Here is a 19603-nt window from a genome sequence, read left to right on the forward strand (position 1 = left end):
GGGGTCAAATCAGAGCTACAGCCACTGGCCTATACCAGAGCCACAGCAATGCGGGATCCCAGCCGCGTCTGCGACCTACAGCACAGCTCACGGCAACACCGGATCCTTAATCCACTGAGCAAGGCCAAGGATCGAACCTGCAGCTTCATGGTTCCTAGTCGGATTCATTAACCACAGCACCACAACGGGAGCTCCAATATTTCTTGAATAAATAAAAGATAGGAGTATGTTTTATATGAACTTTGGTTTTGATAGCAATTAAATATAAATAAGCTTTTTCACTTTTACAAGTATTATTAGGAGTCTGCCTACATTTTAAATTTTATCAAGGATTGATTTGAGTATTTAAACCTCAAAGCATTAATAATCACTTGTAAATATCTTTACACGCATTTCTTTCTTTTACACTTTGAACAAAAAGAATATTTCTCTTTAGACAAAGAAGTTTTAAGAGAAAGTATGAATGCTCATTTCATGTTGAAAATAGAACCAATAAAGAAATCCAGGAGTTCCCCTTGTGGCACAGCAGGAACTGACTAGGAACCATGAGGTTGCAGGTTTGATCCCTGGCCTCCCTCAGTGGGTTAAGGATCCACGTTGCCATGAGCTGTGGTGTAGGCCGCAGACTCAGCTCGAATCTGGTGTTGCTGTGGCTGTGGTGTAGGCTGGCAGCTGTAGCTCTGATTGGACCCCTAGCCTGGGAACCTCCACATGCCATGGGTGTGGCCCTAAATGACAAAAAGACAAAATCAAAAAAAAAAAAAAAAAAAAAGAAATCCATAGCTAATGAAACCAAGCAGGACCCTGGGGGGCTACGGGGCACAAAAGCCTTTCTGTGTCCCCTATCTGCTGTTTTCAGGAAACAGGACTCATTCAGCCTCCAAGTACCTCCCAGAGATACAAAGGGCAGGTTAAAACTTTTGCTAATCAGGGGAGGGAAATGAGTCAGAGACAAGGGAGAAGCAGTCAAGAAACAATAGTGTAGCCTTGGGGCAGGGTCCTGGTTCCTCCTCAAGTAACATACATAACAATATCTTTTGCAGAAGGAAAACCCCCAACAAATTAAAGATGTAAGTACCTGGTGAAGCATTCTTCATTTCTAAAGAAGGAAGACCACCAGTAGCAGCCCTCTTCAAACACTAGCTTTGAAGAAGAATGAAGGCTTTCATCTACCCAGATCCTTATCTGTGGGCCCATCTTCCACTCCCCAAACTGTAAAACCACCTCCTATTCTCTCCCAAAGGGGAAGGGGGCACAATCTTTAAGGCATTAGCATGCTGGGGCCTCCTTTGCCTGGCAAAGCAGTAAAGCTATTTTTTCTCCTTTTCCCAAACTCTGCATTTCTATTCGGCACTGGTGGACAGAGGCTGAACTTCAGCAACACTTCCATGGAACCAAAGGTTTATTTGAAAAAAATGCAAAGGTAGGAGGGAGAAATTCTATGTATACCATGTCCTTACAACCTCTTTCCTTTTATTTGACAGAAGGGCAACTAACACAGAGACTTGTCTTCTTTCAAGAAAAACAACTTTTAGCTTCAAAATTTGAGATACACACAGAGCTTTTACCAGCCATTTATGCTTACTTCAATGCCTTTGAGAAAGACTTGCCCATCTGGAGTTGGAATGAAGAAAGCATTTGAAATATCGTACCTTTTTCTTAAAGGGAATATCATGTAAATGATCAGGTGATAATGGAGGGAAGGTTCCTATATATTTTTAAAGAAATATCTAAAGCACTGTAGGCAGCTGATAGTGTTACCCAGTCAGTAATACCCAGTGTTACCAGTAATACCCAGTATTATCCAGTAATACCAGTAATACCCAGTATTACCCAGCTGACAGTATTACCCAATCAGTAGCATATTTCTTTCTCTACCAACAGCTCTGCAAATTTTCTCCTACTTTTTTCATTCATTTTCCCTGTCCTCTTTATTTCTGTACTGACAAGTTTTCCTCATGTTTCTTCCCTGTGTTTCTCTGACTTCTTGGGCCAATGGAATTCCTAGTGCCCAACTCTCTGGTGAATTTTTTGATTAAGCTATGTAACAAAGATTAGCTATTTCTCCTCTAATGTATTCCACTAAATTAAGGAGATGGGAATAAGTGTTTCCATTAATGAATTGATTCGCACATTTAAGAAAAATGAAGTTTATGATTTATCACTGCTACTATGACTTTTGTCCAAGGAAGCTTTTTTGAACCAAATTTTTTATCCTCTAACAAAGTAAAATATGAAGCTCATAATTTTTGGAGTTTTCTTTTAATCTTTAAGAAAATATTCAATTTTGAAATCTACTTTATTTATCCTAATCATCATTGAGCCTTTGCTATGGCCCCAAAAAATATCTTAAATGTGAGGGGAGCAGAAATTTGTCATCTCCAAATATAGCTCTTCAGCATAAGAAGGATTTTTATACTAATTGTTTTTAAGAACATTAAAAATAGAAAAATGCCTTGAAATCTATGTACAAATTAAAATTTTATAAAAGACATTTACATTTATAACGGAAATCTCCATTTGTAAAGGTGCTTCCCTCTATACCAAGAAGAGAAAAATGAATCTAAATCTCTAGAAACCCTTATCGATGGCCAAGGCAAAACTTAAATCTGCACAATAAGCTTACCCTTGCTTACAGTTCTTTTATGGGTAACCTCCATAACTGGTCTCACCCCTGTCAACTTCTTCCTTGGTCTTTAGCTGGAGATGTTGTTTTTTATTTATTTATTTTTTGTCTTTTTGCCATTTCTTGGGCTGCTCCTGCGGCATATGGAGGTTCCCAGGCTAGGGGTCCAATCAGAGCTGTAGCCACCAGCCAACACCAGAGCCACAGCAATGTGGGATCTGAGCAGCATCTGTGACCTACACCACAGCTCATGGCAACACCGGATCCTTAACCCACTGAGCAAGGCCAGGGATTGAACCCGCAACCTCATGGTTCCTAGTCGGATTCATTAACCACTGAGCCACGACGGGAACTCCTGGAGATGTTATTTAAAATGGTGACGTGGGCCATTTGGAGAAGTTACTCAGTTTTCCTGAGTATATCACAGTTATATTAAGGTATGCATATTATTAAATTTTTGTTTGTTTCTCTCCTGTTAATCTGTCTTTTGTTACAGAGATGTCTCAGCCAAGAACCCGAAACAGTAGAGGAAAAATTATTTTTCCTCCCTCCCAAGTGTTTATACATATAAACACAGTCTTCATAACAACCTTCCAAGGTAAGTACTATTATAATCATTATTTTACAAATGAGAATAATAAAAGACAGGTGAAGTAAAATACTTAGATTTATACCCCTAGTGGTAAGGGGTAGGAAGAGAAGGAATCAGACCCATATAGCCTGGCTCAAAAACTTCAGTGACTGCCAATATTGCCATTTACCCCTGTGTTCTTAGAATTCACACAGAAAATTTAACATTAAAAATAAATGCGTCAGAAGTTCCCTAGGGGGAGTTCCCGTCATGGCACAAAGGTTAACGAATCTGACTAGGAGCCATGAGGCTGCAGGTTCGATCCCTGGTCTTGCTCAGTGGGTTAAGGATCCGGCGTTGCCTGTGCTGTAGGTCGCAGACATGGCTTGGATCCCGAATTGCTGTGGCTGTAGTATAAGCCAGTGGCTACAACTCCGATTCGATCCCTAGCCTGGGAACCTCCATATGTCGTGGGTGCGGCCCTAGAAAAGGCAAAAAGACAAAAAAAAAAAAAAAAAAAAGAAGAAGAAGAAGAAGAAGAAGTTCCCTAGGGGTTAAGGATCCACATTGTCACTGCTGTGGCTCAGGCTGCTGCCATGGTGTGGGTTTGATCCCTGGCCTGGGAAGTTCCACATGCCATGTGTGCAGCTCCCAAAGATACAATTAATAAATAAATGCTTCAAATATAGCTGCCAAACAGTTCTGCAGACCTTGTAGAAAGTGCATACTCTTGTACTGTTTGTAGACATGAATGAAACTCTTTATATATTATGATTGATGTTTAAACAAACATTTTTGTCACTTTATATTTCCATATGAATATGAAACAGGCTCATCCTTGTTTATGTGTAAAATAAAGTTTCCTCCCTGAAAGCCTTCAGATAAAAAAAGAAAAAAAAGAAATGATGATTTGTGTCTGGACAAGTTGTACACTACCCAGGTGCTTTTTATGGTTGGGTTTCACATAAGAAAACATTTGCCATGGAAACATCTGGAAAACAGATCACACAAATAGCATTTTACACAAGGGGTCTACTTAAATCATTTGCTCTTTTTAAAAATTGGCCACCCTCTTCATGCCAACTGTATGCATTTAAAAGCATATGAGCTGTAAAAATGCCTCATACTTAAGCAATCAGCTTTTGATTATTCTTGAATATTTTATCTGCTAGCTGTTTGTACACCATTACTAGGGCCTTTCTTTTCCTTATTATCAATCCTGCCTTAAATAAAGCATGGCTAAGTGTCCTCTTCTTATTTGAAATGAAAAAAATAGTTAACAGCAAGGAGAACCTGATAAATGATAAAGGAATGGGCCCAAGAAAGCTATGTGGGCATACCTTAGTGTATAATCAAACAGCAACACGTGAAGAAAAAGAATGTTAGGTCTAAATCAATGGTTCTTGAGTGACAATTAGAGTAAGAAATGGATGTAAACAAACTACACCTCCCTCTGATTCATAAATTGGATAAGGATCCAGTGACTGTGTATTTAAAAAGTTTCCCAGGGAGTTCCCGTCGTGGCACAGTGGTTAATAGGAACCATGAGGTTGCAGGTTCAATCCCTGGCCTTGCTCAGTGGGTTAAGGATCCGGCATTGCCGTGAGCTGTGTAGGTCACAGATGTGGCTCGGATCCCACGTTGCTGTGGCTCTGGCATAGGCCAGTGGCTACAGCTCCGATTAGACCCCTAGCCTGGGAACCTCCATATGCCGTGGGAGTGGCCCTAGAAAAGGCAAAAAGACAAAAAAAAAAAAGTTTCCCAGGTGATTTTGGTGTACTCAGTAAAAAAAAAACTATAAATCAATATTTCCAAAAATTAAATGCTTAATAATAACAGTTGGTCTGGGTCACTGTCAAAAAATACAGATTGCCAGGATCTTCATGTGAAGAAACTACATTAAATAATTTTGGGTGTGTGGGAGTAGAGTTTATTTTCTCTTTAGAAACGTTTCACACTACCCTAAATCAGTATTTCAGTGCAATGTCCTGAAAGATACATTGCAAGAAAATAATTTTGTCTTGTCATTACTGCATCCAAGAGTCCACTCTATGAGGATTTCCAAACAAGGATTAGCATAATAAAGGCTCTTGATAAAGTCTTACTGGTAGCAAAGAAAATTCTTAAACCTTACTTAGACCTATATATTTATTAAGAAACACATTCTCATATCTGACCATCTCTTAATACTTCTTTAGGAATTAATACTCTAAAATCCATACTTTGGGAAATCATTCTGGTTTATAATATTAATTTACTACTAAAACTACAACAGGTACCTTTAGTCCCATTGTATAAATTAGGAAAAGATATTCCACTTGGGTGTAGAATTGGAAAAATAAATTATAAATTATGGTAAGCTTGGCTTTTTTTTTTTTTTTTCCTAGGGTTGCACCCATGGCATATGGATGTTCCCAGGCTCCCAGGCTGAGGCGAATCAGAGCTACAGCTACAGGCCTACACCACAGCCACAGCAATGCTGAATTCCAGCTGTACGTGTGACCTATACCACAGCTCATGGCAACAACGCTGGACCTTTAACACACTGAGCAAGGCAAGGGATCGAACCAGCGTCCTCATGCATAGTAGTCAAGTTTGTTACCACTGAGCTACGACGGGAACGTCAAGATTGGCTTTTCTGAGCATTTGAATTTCAAATGTTTTTTTCCACTGGGATTTTAGCCCTCATTGTCTCCAGCATATATGCACAACTGTCCACAGCGACCCCATCTATCAGAACAGAGTAAACTTATTTTTTATTAAAATGGGGATGTTCCTGAAAGAATGTTTGCCCTGAGCCCCATTTTTGAAGGAATATGAAGTAATATCACTGGTGTAGAGTCAAAGTCCACCATGGATACAAGCAGGAGTCAAGTTGTAACCATAAGTTCACTACGTGTGAGTTCATGATGGAGACAGGCCAGGGTAAAGCTAAATTTGCGGATGGTATATGAACATACTGTGAGGACAGACAAAAGTCCAAGCATCTATTTGGGTATACCAGATGTGCAGAGATTGCTGGTCACCTCAAAATGCTTTTTCACTTTCCCCTTTATATGACAGAGCCTTTGGTTTTTAGTTGGGTGAATGACCATCTGGAATAAATTACACAGCTCCCAGATCCCTTCTTTAGAGTCTGTAACACCAAGGGCTCACCAATGCCATATAAATGACAACTGCATGTGCAAGTTCCAGGCTGTGTCCTTAAAAGGAGAAAGTGCAGCTTTATCCTTCTTTTCTCCTTCCTGCCTGGTAAAATGCAAATGAATGGCTTGACCGAGTGTTGCCACCTTGGACAAGGCAATGAGTTTAGGAATAGAGGGTAGGCAAGACAGATTAAAAAAGAGCCTGGTGCCTGACACCATGGAGGAACATACCATCTGTCTTTCTACCACCTACTTCCAGACTGTTTTATGAGAGAAAAATTAACTTTTATCTTATTTGAGTCACTGTTTTTCTGTCACTTGCAACCAAACTTAATCTTTAAAAAATTCATTATGTGTGGTTGATGCATGAATTCCCAAGCCAAGTTAATTGTAATTTTTAAGTATTACCTGTGATGCTTCCTGCTTTCCACTAGCAGCACTAATTAAAACTTGATTTTGCTTTTATAATTTTAACTAAATTTAAAAGAGTTTTTTATGCAGTCTTATATGCACTAATAGTTAAGTTTCAAGAAAAGATAAAATGTTGATCTTAGCAGCCATCTAAGATTCTTTACGAATCTTAAACTCAGAAAAAACTTGCAATATGAACATGAGTTCACCTTTGAAAGTATTTCCTGACTGATAGGGAAGATTAAGATATTCTTTTTTTTTTTTTTTTTTTTTTACCTCAATGAATTTTATTACATTTATAGTTTTACAACTATCATCACAACCAAATTTTATAGCATTTCCATTCCAAATCCCCAACCCATCCCTCCTACACCCCAACCTGTCTCATTTGGAAACCTTAAATTTTACTGTGAGTCAGTATCTGTTCTGCAAAGAAGTTCATTGTGTCCTTTTTTCAGATTCCACATGTAAGTGATAGCATTTGATGGTGGTATCTCATTGTCTGACTGACTTCACTTAGCAGGATAATTTCCCATGTTGCTGCAAATGCCATTATTTCTTTCCTTTTAATGGTTGAGTAATGTTCCATTGTGCATATGTACCACATCTTTTTGATCCACTCCTCTGTCAATGGACATTTAGATTGTTGCCATGTCTTGGCTATTGCATAGAGTGCTGCAATGAACACTGGAGTGCATGTGTCTTTTCGAGTCATGGTTTTCTCTGGATAGATGCCCAGGAGTGGCATTGCTGGATCAAATGGTAATTCTATTTTTAGTTTCCTGAGAAATCTCCATACTGTTTTCCACAGTGGTTGCAGCAGTGTACATTCCCACCAACAGCGTAATAGAGTTCCCTTTTTTTCACACCCTCTCCAGCATGGTACTGGTCTTAGACTTTTTGATGATGGCTATTCTGGCCTGTGTAAGGTGGTACCGCATAGTGGTTTTGATTTGCATTTCTCTAATAATGAGTGATGTTGAACATCTTTTCATGTGTTTTTTGGCCATCTGTATGTCTTCTTTGAAGAACTGTCTGTTTAGATCTTCTGCGATTTTTTGATGGGGTTGTTTATTTTTTTTGGTATTGAGCTACAGAAGGTGTTCATAAATTTTGGAGATTAATCCCTTGTCAGTCGCTTCATTTGCAAATATTTTCTCCCATTCTGTGGGTTGTCTCTTTGTTTTGTAGGGTTTCCTTTGCTGTGTAGAACCTTTAAGTTTAATTAAGTCCCATTTGTTTATTTTTGTTTTTCTTGTCATTACTCTAGGAGGTGGATCTGAGAATATATTGCAGTGGTTTATTTTGGAGAGTGTTTGGCCTACGCCTTCCTCTAAGAGTTTTATAGTATCTGGTCTTATATCTAGGTCTTTAATCCATTTTGAGTTTATCTCTGTGTATGGTATTAGGAAGTGTTCTAATTTCATTCTTTTACATGTGGCTGTCCAGTTTTCCCAGCACCACTTATTGAAGGGGCTTTTTTTCCCATTGTATATTCTTGCCCCCTTTGTTATAAATTAATTGACTACAGGTGCATAGGTTTAATTCTGGGCTTTCTATCCTGTTCCACTGATCTATATTGCTCTTTGTGTCAGTACCATACAGTTTTGATGACTGTAGCTTTGTAGTATAGTCTGAAGTCAGGGAGCCAGATTCCTCCAGCTCCATTTTTCTTTCTCAGGATGGCTTTGGCTATTCTGGGACTTTTATGCCTCCAAACAAACTTTATTTATTTACTTTGTCTTGTCCTTTTTAGGGCTGCACCAATGGCATATGGAGATTCCCAGGCTAGGAGTCTAATTGGAGCTGTAACCGCCAGCCTACGCCAGAGTCACAGCAACGCAGTATTCGAGCCACTTCTGCAACCTACATCACAGCTCATGGCAATGCCAGATCCTTAACCCACTGAGCAAGGTCAGGGATCAAACCTGACCTCAGGGTTCCTAGTCAGATTCATTTCCTCTGCACCACCACGGGAACTCCCAAACAAACCTTAAAATATTTTGTTCTAGTTCTGTGAAAAATGTCCTTGGTAATTTGATATGGATTGCACTGAATCTGTAGACTGCCTTGGTTAATATAGTCATTTTGATAATATTGATTCTTCCAATCCAAGAGAATGGTATGTCTTTCCATCTGTTTGTGTCATCTTTGATTTCTTTCATCAGTTTTCAGAGTACAGGTCTTCTGACTCTTTAGGTAGGTTTACTCCTAGGTATTGTATTCTTTTGGATGCAATAGTAAATGGGATGCTTCCCTGATTTCTCTTTCTGATCTTTCATTGTTAGTATATAGAAATGCCATCGATTTCTATGTATTAATTTTGTATCCTCTGACTTTGCCAAATTCACTGGTGAGCTCTAAGAGTTTTCTGGTAGCATCTTTAGGATTTTCTAGGTATAGTATCGTGTCATCTGCAAATAGTGATAGTTTTACTTCTTCCTTTCCAATTTGGATTCCTTTTATTTCTTTTGCTTCTCTGATTGCCATGGCTAGGACTTGCAAAACTAGGTTGAATAGTAGTGGCAAGAGCAGACATCCTTGTCTTGTAAGATATTCTTATAGCAAGGTTTTTCCCCAAGTTCTTAATTTATACATAAAAATGTAGTAAAATACAAGAATAATTACCACATTTAATAACCATATAGCCTCAAGGAAGACAACGAGTAGAAATAATCAGTTATAGTACAGTATGACAAGGTCTACCAGAGACTGAGCTAAATATATATTAATAAATAAAAAATTATACCATATAGTTAAGCGTATATTAATAAGTATACCACCAAGAAACTTAATGTTTCATGTATTTTGCAGATTGTTTACAATTGCCTACTAGCACAAAACTCTAGTACCATTCATCTATCTTTAATTTCTATTGTTCACCCTTTATTTGATATATTATAGTACATATTAAATGATCTGAAAATTTTAGTCTATGCAAGTATACTATAAATTCTCACTGAATAAATTTATTTGACTATATATGTGATTTTATATATATGTGTGTGTATATATATATATATGCACAATATGCCTATACATATATATTCTTTAGTTTAGCATTTATGAGTTACTCATATGACCCCCCCCTCTTTTCCTGCAGATATTTTCTCTATGACCCCGTGAACATAGGTAATAAAACTGAATACATTTCCTAAGATTTTTGAATTTGAGACCAGAGAATATCAGTCATTTCCCCTTGTTCATTGAAGCTATGAATTATAAAACTCAGAGATTGCCAAAGATCATATTTCTCTCTATATGAAGAGGGCAAGTTTGCAAAAGAGGAAATAATTCTAAATAGACCAAGAAAAGTACAGTCAAGAGAGAAAGAGTGAGAGAGTTCTGCAGCATTCAATTCCTGGTTCCAACTCTTTCTGAGGTCAGATGCATCACTGCATTTCCTTTGGTCTGCCCATTTAAAGCCTCTATGGAATATATGGACTAATTCTTATTCCCTTGAGCTGAAGCTCCCTTGATTCAGCTTGACTCATTCCAAGTAGACTACACCATGGTCTACTAACAAACGACTCCCAACTGTAACGACTTTTTTAAAAGAAAATTTATCTCTCTTATATTATGTGACAATAGAGATTGGCAGGGAAAACTCTGCTTATCATAGCCATTTGGGGGCGCAAGTAAATATATATCCAGGTGTCATGCCAAAGTGAAGAGAGAAGGATTTAGAGGGTCTCACAATAGTAATTAGATGCCTTCAACCCAAGCCAGAAAGTGACACACACCATTTCCATTCCTAATGTTTGTCCAGAACTGGTAATGACTCCAGCCAATCACAAGAAGCCAGGGAGAATAGTCTGATCATAGGCACAGAGATGGGGGAGAATGGGAAATAACATATTAGCAACCAGAGTCATAATATAGCAGCAAAGGTTTTCTTCTGCCTAGGCAAACCAAAGAAAGGGTTAAGGTTTTTGGAATCTGTTTGCAGTGGTCATGTGTGGTTGAGGGTTTAGTTATAATTCCTAATTTCCACTTTGTGCAGCTAGATTTTTGGATTTTTTATCAGCATGTATGTTCACTTAAAATTATAGAAAAGTGGGGTAGGCTTCTTGGAGGTGCTGAAGTGCTGAAGTAATAACATAAGATGCAGTAGAAAGAGTCCTCGGGAGTTCCCGTCGTGGCGCAGTGGTTAACGAATCCAACTAGGAACCATCAGGTTGTGGGTTCGATCCCTGGCCTTGCTCAGTGGGATAACGATCCGGCGTTGCCGTGAGCTGTGGTGTAGGTTGCAGACGAGGCTCGGATCCCGCGTTGCTGTGGCTCTGGCGTAGGCCGGAGGCTACAGCTCCCACTGGACCCCTAGCCTGGGAACCTCCATGTGCCGCAGAAGCGGCCCAAAAAATGGCAAAAAGACAAAAAAAAAAAAAAAAGAAAGAGTCCTCAACTTGGAGCTTCTGAAGAAATCTGACTCTGTCTAGGTCCTGATGATATTTTCCCTGCCCAAATTTAACTAAAGAATGGAAGCAGAAATCCAAAATAAAACCTTGAGATAGCAGTTATCTACTGGTGTGATGCTTTCCGATGACGTCGAGAACAAGGCCCTTCTGTCTTCCTGCTTAACCCTCCTTTAGCTTTAGGCGTTACAACCCTGTCACACGCAGGAATATGGGCCAAAGAGGCTAAAGCAGCTGAGTTTTCCTTTTTTATTTTATTTTATTTTTTGTCTGTCTTTTTTTTTTTTTTTTTAGGGGCCACACCCGCAGCATATGGAGATTCCCATATGGGAATCTAATCAGAGCTATAGCTGCCCGCCTACACCACGGCCACAGCAAGACCAGATCTAAGCCTCATCTGTGACCTACACCACTGCTCTCGGCAATGCCAGATCCTTAACCCACAGAACCCAGTGGATTCATTTCCACTGCGCCATGACAGGAACTCCTGAATTTTCCTTTTTAAAAATCTTTCATGGAAGTTCCTTCCAGCAAATGTCACTTACGTTTCATTGGTCAAAACTTTGCCACAAGGAAACCTGAGAAACAGAAAATTTTAGCTTTCCAGCCCCTGAAAATCTAAACCACTTTATCTTCCGCAAGTGTCTGTATGTAAATATCAGAAATTCACATATTCATTGGGAACAAAGGAGGGCAAGGACATTTACTTGAAAATACAATTTATCTGTGGTGGAAAAAGGCATGAAGAAAATAGTATTGGCCTTTTAGATGCTGCAATGCGGTATTATGTATATTTGGCAGTTTATGGATTTTATTAGATTGATTACATTTTGGGGGCACAGAGGCATTAAAAATAAGTAAAATTTGAGATGGAAGATAAAATACAAGGACCATTCTTTAGCTTAATAACTTTTATAATTTTGGAGAAAATTGAATTGACATTTTAATGGTTTCTGAGCAACATCAAAGAGATATTAGTGAAATGCCTTTAATCATTCAACTGCCTGTGTTAGATTGTATTATTTCTTCACAGTTCTCCCTTCCTTCCCTATCTTTGCTCTGGTTCACTGTGGATGATGTATGCCACCCAGTCCCATCACTTTTGAGCTTTATACATGTGAAAAAGCACCCTGTGTTGGTTCCATATGGTCAGCAACAGTATTTTGTGTCTCCGCTGGCCACTCTCTTTGCTCCTACTATCCAGTGTAAGAACAGCATCCTGAAATAGCAGCTATTCTTTCAGCCTGGGTTCAAGAATGTAAGCTGTGTGAATGAGAACCAAACACAGCCCAGCCATGTCCAGATAAGCTCTGGTGAGTTACACCTGAGGTGCAGTCCTACATGCACTCTTGCAGGTCTCTAAGATTGGGGAGTTACTGCTATAGAAACAGATGACTGATAGACTTCTCACCTCACTGGTCTAGGTGGATTCACAGAAGCCGTTGATAAGACTGGAAAAGTGACCCCAAAACATTTACGTAGTGCCTTCCTGGTAGGCAGCCCATCTCTTGAGAGGCACACCATTATCCCTGTATAATTACAAGCTGGATTATAATGTGTACCATAAATATACTGAGACACCATTACATAAAATCAGCTTACATGAAAGTATGGGCCTTATAATCTGACGTCGAGAAATGTCAAGGTTTCCTTTTTAACCACTTTACCCTCAAAGGAAGAACTCTGGCACAGGAACAGGCAAAATGGAGTTTCACTAAAGAGCTGACCAGACAAGGATTTGGACCCAAAGCCTTAGCTAGTTATTAAGAGTGTACATTTGCCTTTACTAAATTAGAGGACTTCTGATTTATCCATTAAAGGTGTATCAGAAGTGGCTGATATTTTAGAATCCTGACCATAATATTTTTAGGCACAGCCAAAACAACTTTATGAGCTGGTGTTAGTACTGGTATTATTACCAAAATGATAATCATCTCCTTGCCCAGAGTTTAGGCACGGAAAATGCTGTGAGCTACATATGGCCAGACTCCTGTCTATAAGACACCGGCCATGTATGATCCATGAGGAGAGCACTTATTGCTAATTGCTTCACCGCTGGTTATGCAATTCTCAGCACAGTGCCTGAATCCTCATGGATGCTTAATAAATCCTTGTTGAGTGAATTCGAGTGGAAGTTATCTTTTCAAGTTACCTTAAAATCTCAAAGTTAAGCTCCCTTTTTTGTAAAATGGAGATAATAATGACTGCTCAGGATTTTTGAGAGGATTTAGTAAGGGTAACAGTACAGTGCAATGCACACAGAAAGTACTCAATACATTACAGCATTGGCCTCATTATTATTATTATTTTTCATCATTATTATAAGGTTAATAGCATTTAGGACAAGGCTCTCCATAGAGCATACTTTTATTCACCTACTGACCTAGGGGAAAACCTAAGTCTGTGAAATTTCTTTTCTGAGTCAACATAATTACTGAGGGCTAGAGTAGACCCAGCAGAGTTAGGTAGTATAGATGATTCAGTTGACTTGTAAGATTAACCATAACTCACATTATATTAAATTTAAATGCAATATTTGTATGTGAGCAGAAAAGTGTAATTTATTAAAGAAAATTATAATTTTATGTATATTCTTTCAACTTTGGTTTAATGTACACAGTCACAGCCATTCTCACATCTCACAGGGCAAAGCTTAAAAGACTTTGTCAATATTTTTGCCTCATCTAAGACCAAAGGACTTGGATGAGGGGTCATAATTTAGTATGAAGGTAAAACTTAATAATTTGACCCAAGAAGCCCTTCCTTTCCTTTGGTTAGGCTCCTTGTTCATTTGCTGTTGCTGATAAATATCAGACAATAGAGAAGAGTCATAGACTCTGTGCTCCTTATTCTGTGAACATGGAAGCAAGTGCCTTAATTTTTCAGTTTGCCACATTTAAGAAAATAATCCCGCTATTTATTTTGTTTGAGTCAGTTCAAAGGAAGAAAGTATAGTACTTCAATATATCTGAGAAACACCATGAATTAAAAATAAGTTGCCGTATATACCACTAAGAAATTTAAAGTTATTTCTAATCAAATTATGTCATGCCATTAATTGTCAAAATAAATTATGATTTGTATTAAAATGTGAAAAAAATGTGGATCTCAGAATTGAAAATTATGTTTCACTAATTTGGAAAATCCAATTTAACCTAAACACAGTTAAGTATCTTCATTGTTGTGAAAGTTATTGAGGAAAAATGAATTAGATATCACACACATTTGGAATTCCATTTCTTAACCTGTTTTCTTGTTAGTGGTATAACTTCCCTGGGTTTCTTAAGTTTTTACTGAGCCTCAGGTTTTTTCTATAAAATGGAAACAATTTCAACTTATATTCTATGGTTGGTCTGAAAATTGAATAAAATTATATATGAGAGTATCAAGCACAGTTCATAGCACAGTTCATTCCTTTCTGTTATGTGAAAGCTGAAATGAGATGTAGAAATCAGGTGATAATTTGTGATTCGGAGGGAATATAAACCAGAACCAGCTAACTGGCTCTTCCTTATTCCTGGGCTAGTATTTCATCAACACATGTGTCATTATATCCTAATATTTATGTGATGCTTCCTGAGCCAGACGGATATACTTCACTAGTTTTCCTTAACTTTACTATTTAATGCATTTTCTTTTTTCCCAAGTTTTGGACCTTACAAGTTTGTTTGCTTCACAAGTTTTCCCTGTTTTATTCCCTTGGAGCTTGATGATATTTATACAGCATCTGTTCGAAGTTGCTTTCTTGCCCAGTGATTATCTGCATTTTACCTGTGCAGTTATAAATTTCTTCCAAAACAGTGGTAAGGTTAGATTTTCTAGGAGTTTCTATTTCTGCTACATATCTTTTAGGTAGCCTACAACTTGAGTATCTTGAGTGATGAGTAAGAAGTTCCAACATCTTTTAATTCTCAAAGGATCATATAATTTTAGAGGTACACTGGACTTTATTGGCCAATCAATGTCATAAATAATTATTGACCACAAAATTCTTTTATTAAAATGATAGGAAAACTGAAACCCAAATTTATTTGACTAGTCAAACATTATTCATATAGATGGCCTATCTCTCGTGCCTTTAAGACTAAATAAGAAGGATATCAAAATATGTAAAGGACAAAAAAAAAGCTAATCTTGGGAGTTCCCATTGTAGCTCAGTGGTTAACGAATCCGACTAGGAACCATGACATTGCGGTTCGATCCCTGGCCTCGCTCAGTGGGTTAAGGATCTGGCGTTGCTGTGAGCTGTGGTGTAGGTTGCAGACGTGGCTTGGATCTGGTATTGCTGTGGCTCTGGCAAAGGACAGCGGTTACGGCTCCAATTGGGCCCCTAGCCTGGGAACCTCCATATGCTTCGGGTGGGGCCCTAGAAAAAAGACAAAAAAGACAAAAAAAAAGGGAAAAGCTAATCTTAACACATATGGCTCAGACAAGTAAAAAAAGCCTAAGATCTTGAGGAGAGGCTAATTTACCCTAAAGCATTTCTCCATGGATTTTTAAAAGATGACTTTCTTGGATAATACAAAGTGCTTCATTTTTAAGAGATAGTGTAGGGGAAAACATGTACTGGAAAATAAAACCTGAATTCTTTTTATAGTGCAATTTTAATCTGTTTCTAGGCAGCACTAGCTCTTTACTCCTCCAAGTAATTCCTGCCAGCAGAATCTACCAGACGGAGCATACACACTTCCATTTGGATTTTCTTTTTCCAATTCCCAAAGAATTCTCCTTTAGTCTAATAAGAAACCAATTAATGCTGAGGGCAAGTAGGCAGTTCAAAATGATAAATTCATTAAGCCACTTTTCAAGTAACTTTTGAATATGAAAACTAGATTTTTTTAAAAAAAATCACATTTTTTACAATATCAAGCTAAATCTAGAACTTATAGGAATGATTCTAAAACTAATTCAACAAATCCCAGATAGGAATAAAGGAAGAAACTACAAAAGAATCCCAGCGACTGGGGGACTAAAAAAAGTCAAGGCCTATAGAATTAGATCAGAACAATTAGTTCTCAAAACCAATCACTCAACATTTGCCCAAATGCAATGAGTTAATTCTAAACATATCAGTTTAGAGAGGGACACTTCATATAATCTTTGGCACATAATTTTTAGCTGAATTTTCTTTGTTTCCTTATACAGCAGTGTTCCTAAAATGATAGAGCATATCTATAAATGGTCCCCAACTTCTGATGCTTTGACTTACACTTTTTCAACTTTAGGATGGTGTGAAAAGAATATGCACTCAGTAGAAACTGTACTTTGAATTTTGATCTTTTCCTGGGCTACCAATATGCAATACAATACCCTCTCCTGATGCTGGTCAGTGAGCCACAACTCCCAGTTAGCCACATGATCATGAGGGCAAATAACCCTTCACTTATTATTCTGTACCCCCATAACCATTTTGCTTTTCATTTTCACTATAGTATTTAATAAATTACATGAGCTATTCAATACTAAATTATAAAATAGGTGTTAGATGATTTTGCCCAATTGTAGGCTAATGCAAGTGTTCTGAGCATCTTTAAGGTAGGCTAGGCGAAGCTACAATGTTTGGAAGGTTAGGTGTATTAAATGCATTTTCTTTTTTCTTTCTTTTCTTTTTTTTTTTTTTTTTTGGCTTTTTGCCATTTCTTGGGCCACTCCCGCGGCATATGGAGGTTCCCAGGCTAGGGGTCTAATCGGAGCTGTAGCCACCAGCCTACACCAAAGCCACAGCAACGCGAGGTCCGAGCCGCGTCTGCAACCTACACCACAGATTAGGGCAACGCCGGATTGTTAACCCACTGAGCAAGGCCAGGGATCGAACCCGCAACCTCATGGTTCCTAGTCGGATTCGTTAACCACTGCGCCACGACAGAAACTCCTAAATGCATTTTCAACATGATATTTTCAACTTACTATAGTTTATTATAGTTTATCGGGACATAACCTCATATAAGACAAGGAAGATCTATATTTTTTGTGATTGTTGTTATAGAATATCACCATTTTAAATTTGTTTTTCTTCCTGTACCAGGAGATCAAGAAAACATATTAATTCAGAGAAGTTTCTTTGGTTTGGGGAGAAATCACTCCATTGGTTCTGGCATATAAAAATTAGAAACCCTGTTCTAGAAAAAGATTATAATACAACAGTGTTTTGGCTTAACAGCGGGGGACACATCTTTTACCAAATGGTATGCAAGACTTTAAAATTATTGAAAACATAGTAAGCATAATTGCAAAAGGGATGCAGGGAAATCTTGGGGAAAAAGAAAGAATAGAAAAAAAAAAAGAAAATTAATTGTTTTGGGAAGTTAGGGTTATTAGAATATTTCTGGTGGATTGAAAGTGCTCCTGAAAAAGGCTATCTGGAAGAAACTGAAATTAAAAAAAAAAAAAAAAAAAATCCTCAAAAGACAATTCCACGGAATAAGTATAGAGCCTAGATTTGCAACCATCAAAAAGTACATTTTTATGAGGCCAGATAGTGGGCAAGTACACGGCTAAATCTACACAAGTTTACTGACATGGCCAGCATAAGATTGTGAATTTGCTGATAGAAAAGACGGTATGTGACTCCAAATAAAAAGCCCAGAGCTTCTAAACTCAGGCTTGCCTTGGCTGGAATGAGCCAGAGGACAGGCTGTCTCTTCCTTTACTGCCCACAGTTAAAACATAAGACCTTTCCTTCATGGTGGCAATGGTGTCCTCATTAAAGCAATGCACTGAACAGAAATGGATCATGTTTGTTTGTTGACAGATGCGGGTCCTCCAGTGTTTCCTCTGTAATGAATGCTTGGCACCAAGACCAACACTTTGGACAAACAAGTTTTCAGATAAAAGTACTGTATCTTAGAGCTCAGATGAGGCGTCCTCAGCACTGGGAGGTTTGCCATGATAATGAGGAAGAGGCAAGGTGTGACTTACCATACACATAGAGCTAATTCTCAGGCTATTTCCACTGGCTTCTCACTCCAGCGGCAATTATGATGACAGTAATGAGTACAAAACCACCTTGGTTTGGCCAGATAACTGCTGTTTTACATCATTTAGGGAACATACCAGGGTGCTGGCTGATCCTGTAGCCACTAACTCAGGCAGTGCTTGTAGCATCTTTGAGCTCCATTCTTGAGGCTGAGTGATGAGGCTATAATGATGTCAGTAAACATCCTGGAGATGTGAGTTATTACAGATGTGCTGACCCACTGGAGGAGAGAAGAATAAACGAGGGTTAAATTAGTTTCAATTTAATAACAATAATAAACAATCATTGTGATCTAGAGAATTGGGTCACATTAATTGAATATTAAATAAAAATGAAAGCACTTCATTATGGGTGGAAAGATATGTGGAATGAAAAACATAAGTAGAAGTAGTGTGAATTAATGGGGAGAAAGTCTGTGAAGTTGTGGGAATTCACATCCAATAGCCATCTAATATTTACCTAATGATGATCAACTTTTTCAAAGAGTTTATCTTGATTTCTCAGAATTACTACTTCCCAGCAAGTTTCAGTCTTGGGGTGGGGGAGATGAGGGGAAGATCTAATATTAATAAAGCCTTTGTGATTAAAGACCTGTGCAGGCAAACTTTTCTTGCTGTCAGGGTGGAAGAAATTTTCCTCTATTCTACATTCTTCTGGCTGGTCTAAGAATTAAACTGACTGAAGGCAGATCAACAGAAAGAAAATCAAACAAAAGCTTGATAACATGTACACATGAGAAACACCCAGGAAATCTGAGTAACTCACCGAAATGGCCAAAACCCTCGTCTTAAATACCATCCTCAGCCAAAGACATGAGTGGATGTTATGAGCAGTGGGTTGGGATTTCAAAGGAGAGGAAGGCAATTCACATGAAGATGGAAAGGCAAATGTTTGGTAAACACGTATTTGCTAGGCAGGCGGAGACAAGAGACACAGGAATTTTAACAGACTTTGCCAGGTTCCTTCTTGTCTACACACCTGGTTTAGAAAGTTATCTATGGTGACGGTTCCCCTCCTGCACTAAGTGGTCTCCCTGTCTATACTCTTCAGGCAGCTAAAGGAGAGGTAAAAGAAAGGCTTGCGAGGTCTTCTGTTTCTTAAAAATAATCGGCCTAAGTTAATCCTCATGCCAAAGAGACATTTGAGGGTGGCGATTTTGCTTCTCTACACTGCAATAGGCAAATAAATAATTTGGGCTTTGTGAGCCATAAAAACTTCTGTGGCTGCTCCATAAAGACAATTTTAGCTTGAAAGTCACCATGGACCATAGATAAAAAGATGAGTGTGGCTATGTTTTAATGATATTTTATCTACTAAAATAGAGACACCTGGATTCAGCTCATGTGACAGCCACATTTTGCAGATTCCTGATTGGTAATTCACATTATACCCTGACTATTTGCTTAATTAACTTTTTTTTTTTTTTTTTTTGTAGCTGTACCTGTGGCATATGGAAAT

The 19603-nt window shown here is 38.2% G+C and overlaps 1 long non-coding RNA gene; it reads right to left on the minus strand.

Moving 5' to 3' along the window:
- LOC146403585 (uncharacterized) overlaps positions 1-19603 on the minus strand; it is a 276598-nt gene that overhangs the window by 56988 nt on the left and 200007 nt on the right.

This window comes from Sus scrofa, chromosome 5 (assembly GCF_054392235.1).
Source record: "Sus scrofa isolate SSC_HxYL_T2T_F1_AM1 chromosome 5, Sscrofa_HxYL_maternal_Yorkshire_Landrace_v2.0, whole genome shotgun sequence".
NCBI classification, from domain to species: domain Eukaryota; kingdom Metazoa; phylum Chordata; class Mammalia; order Artiodactyla; family Suidae; genus Sus; species Sus scrofa.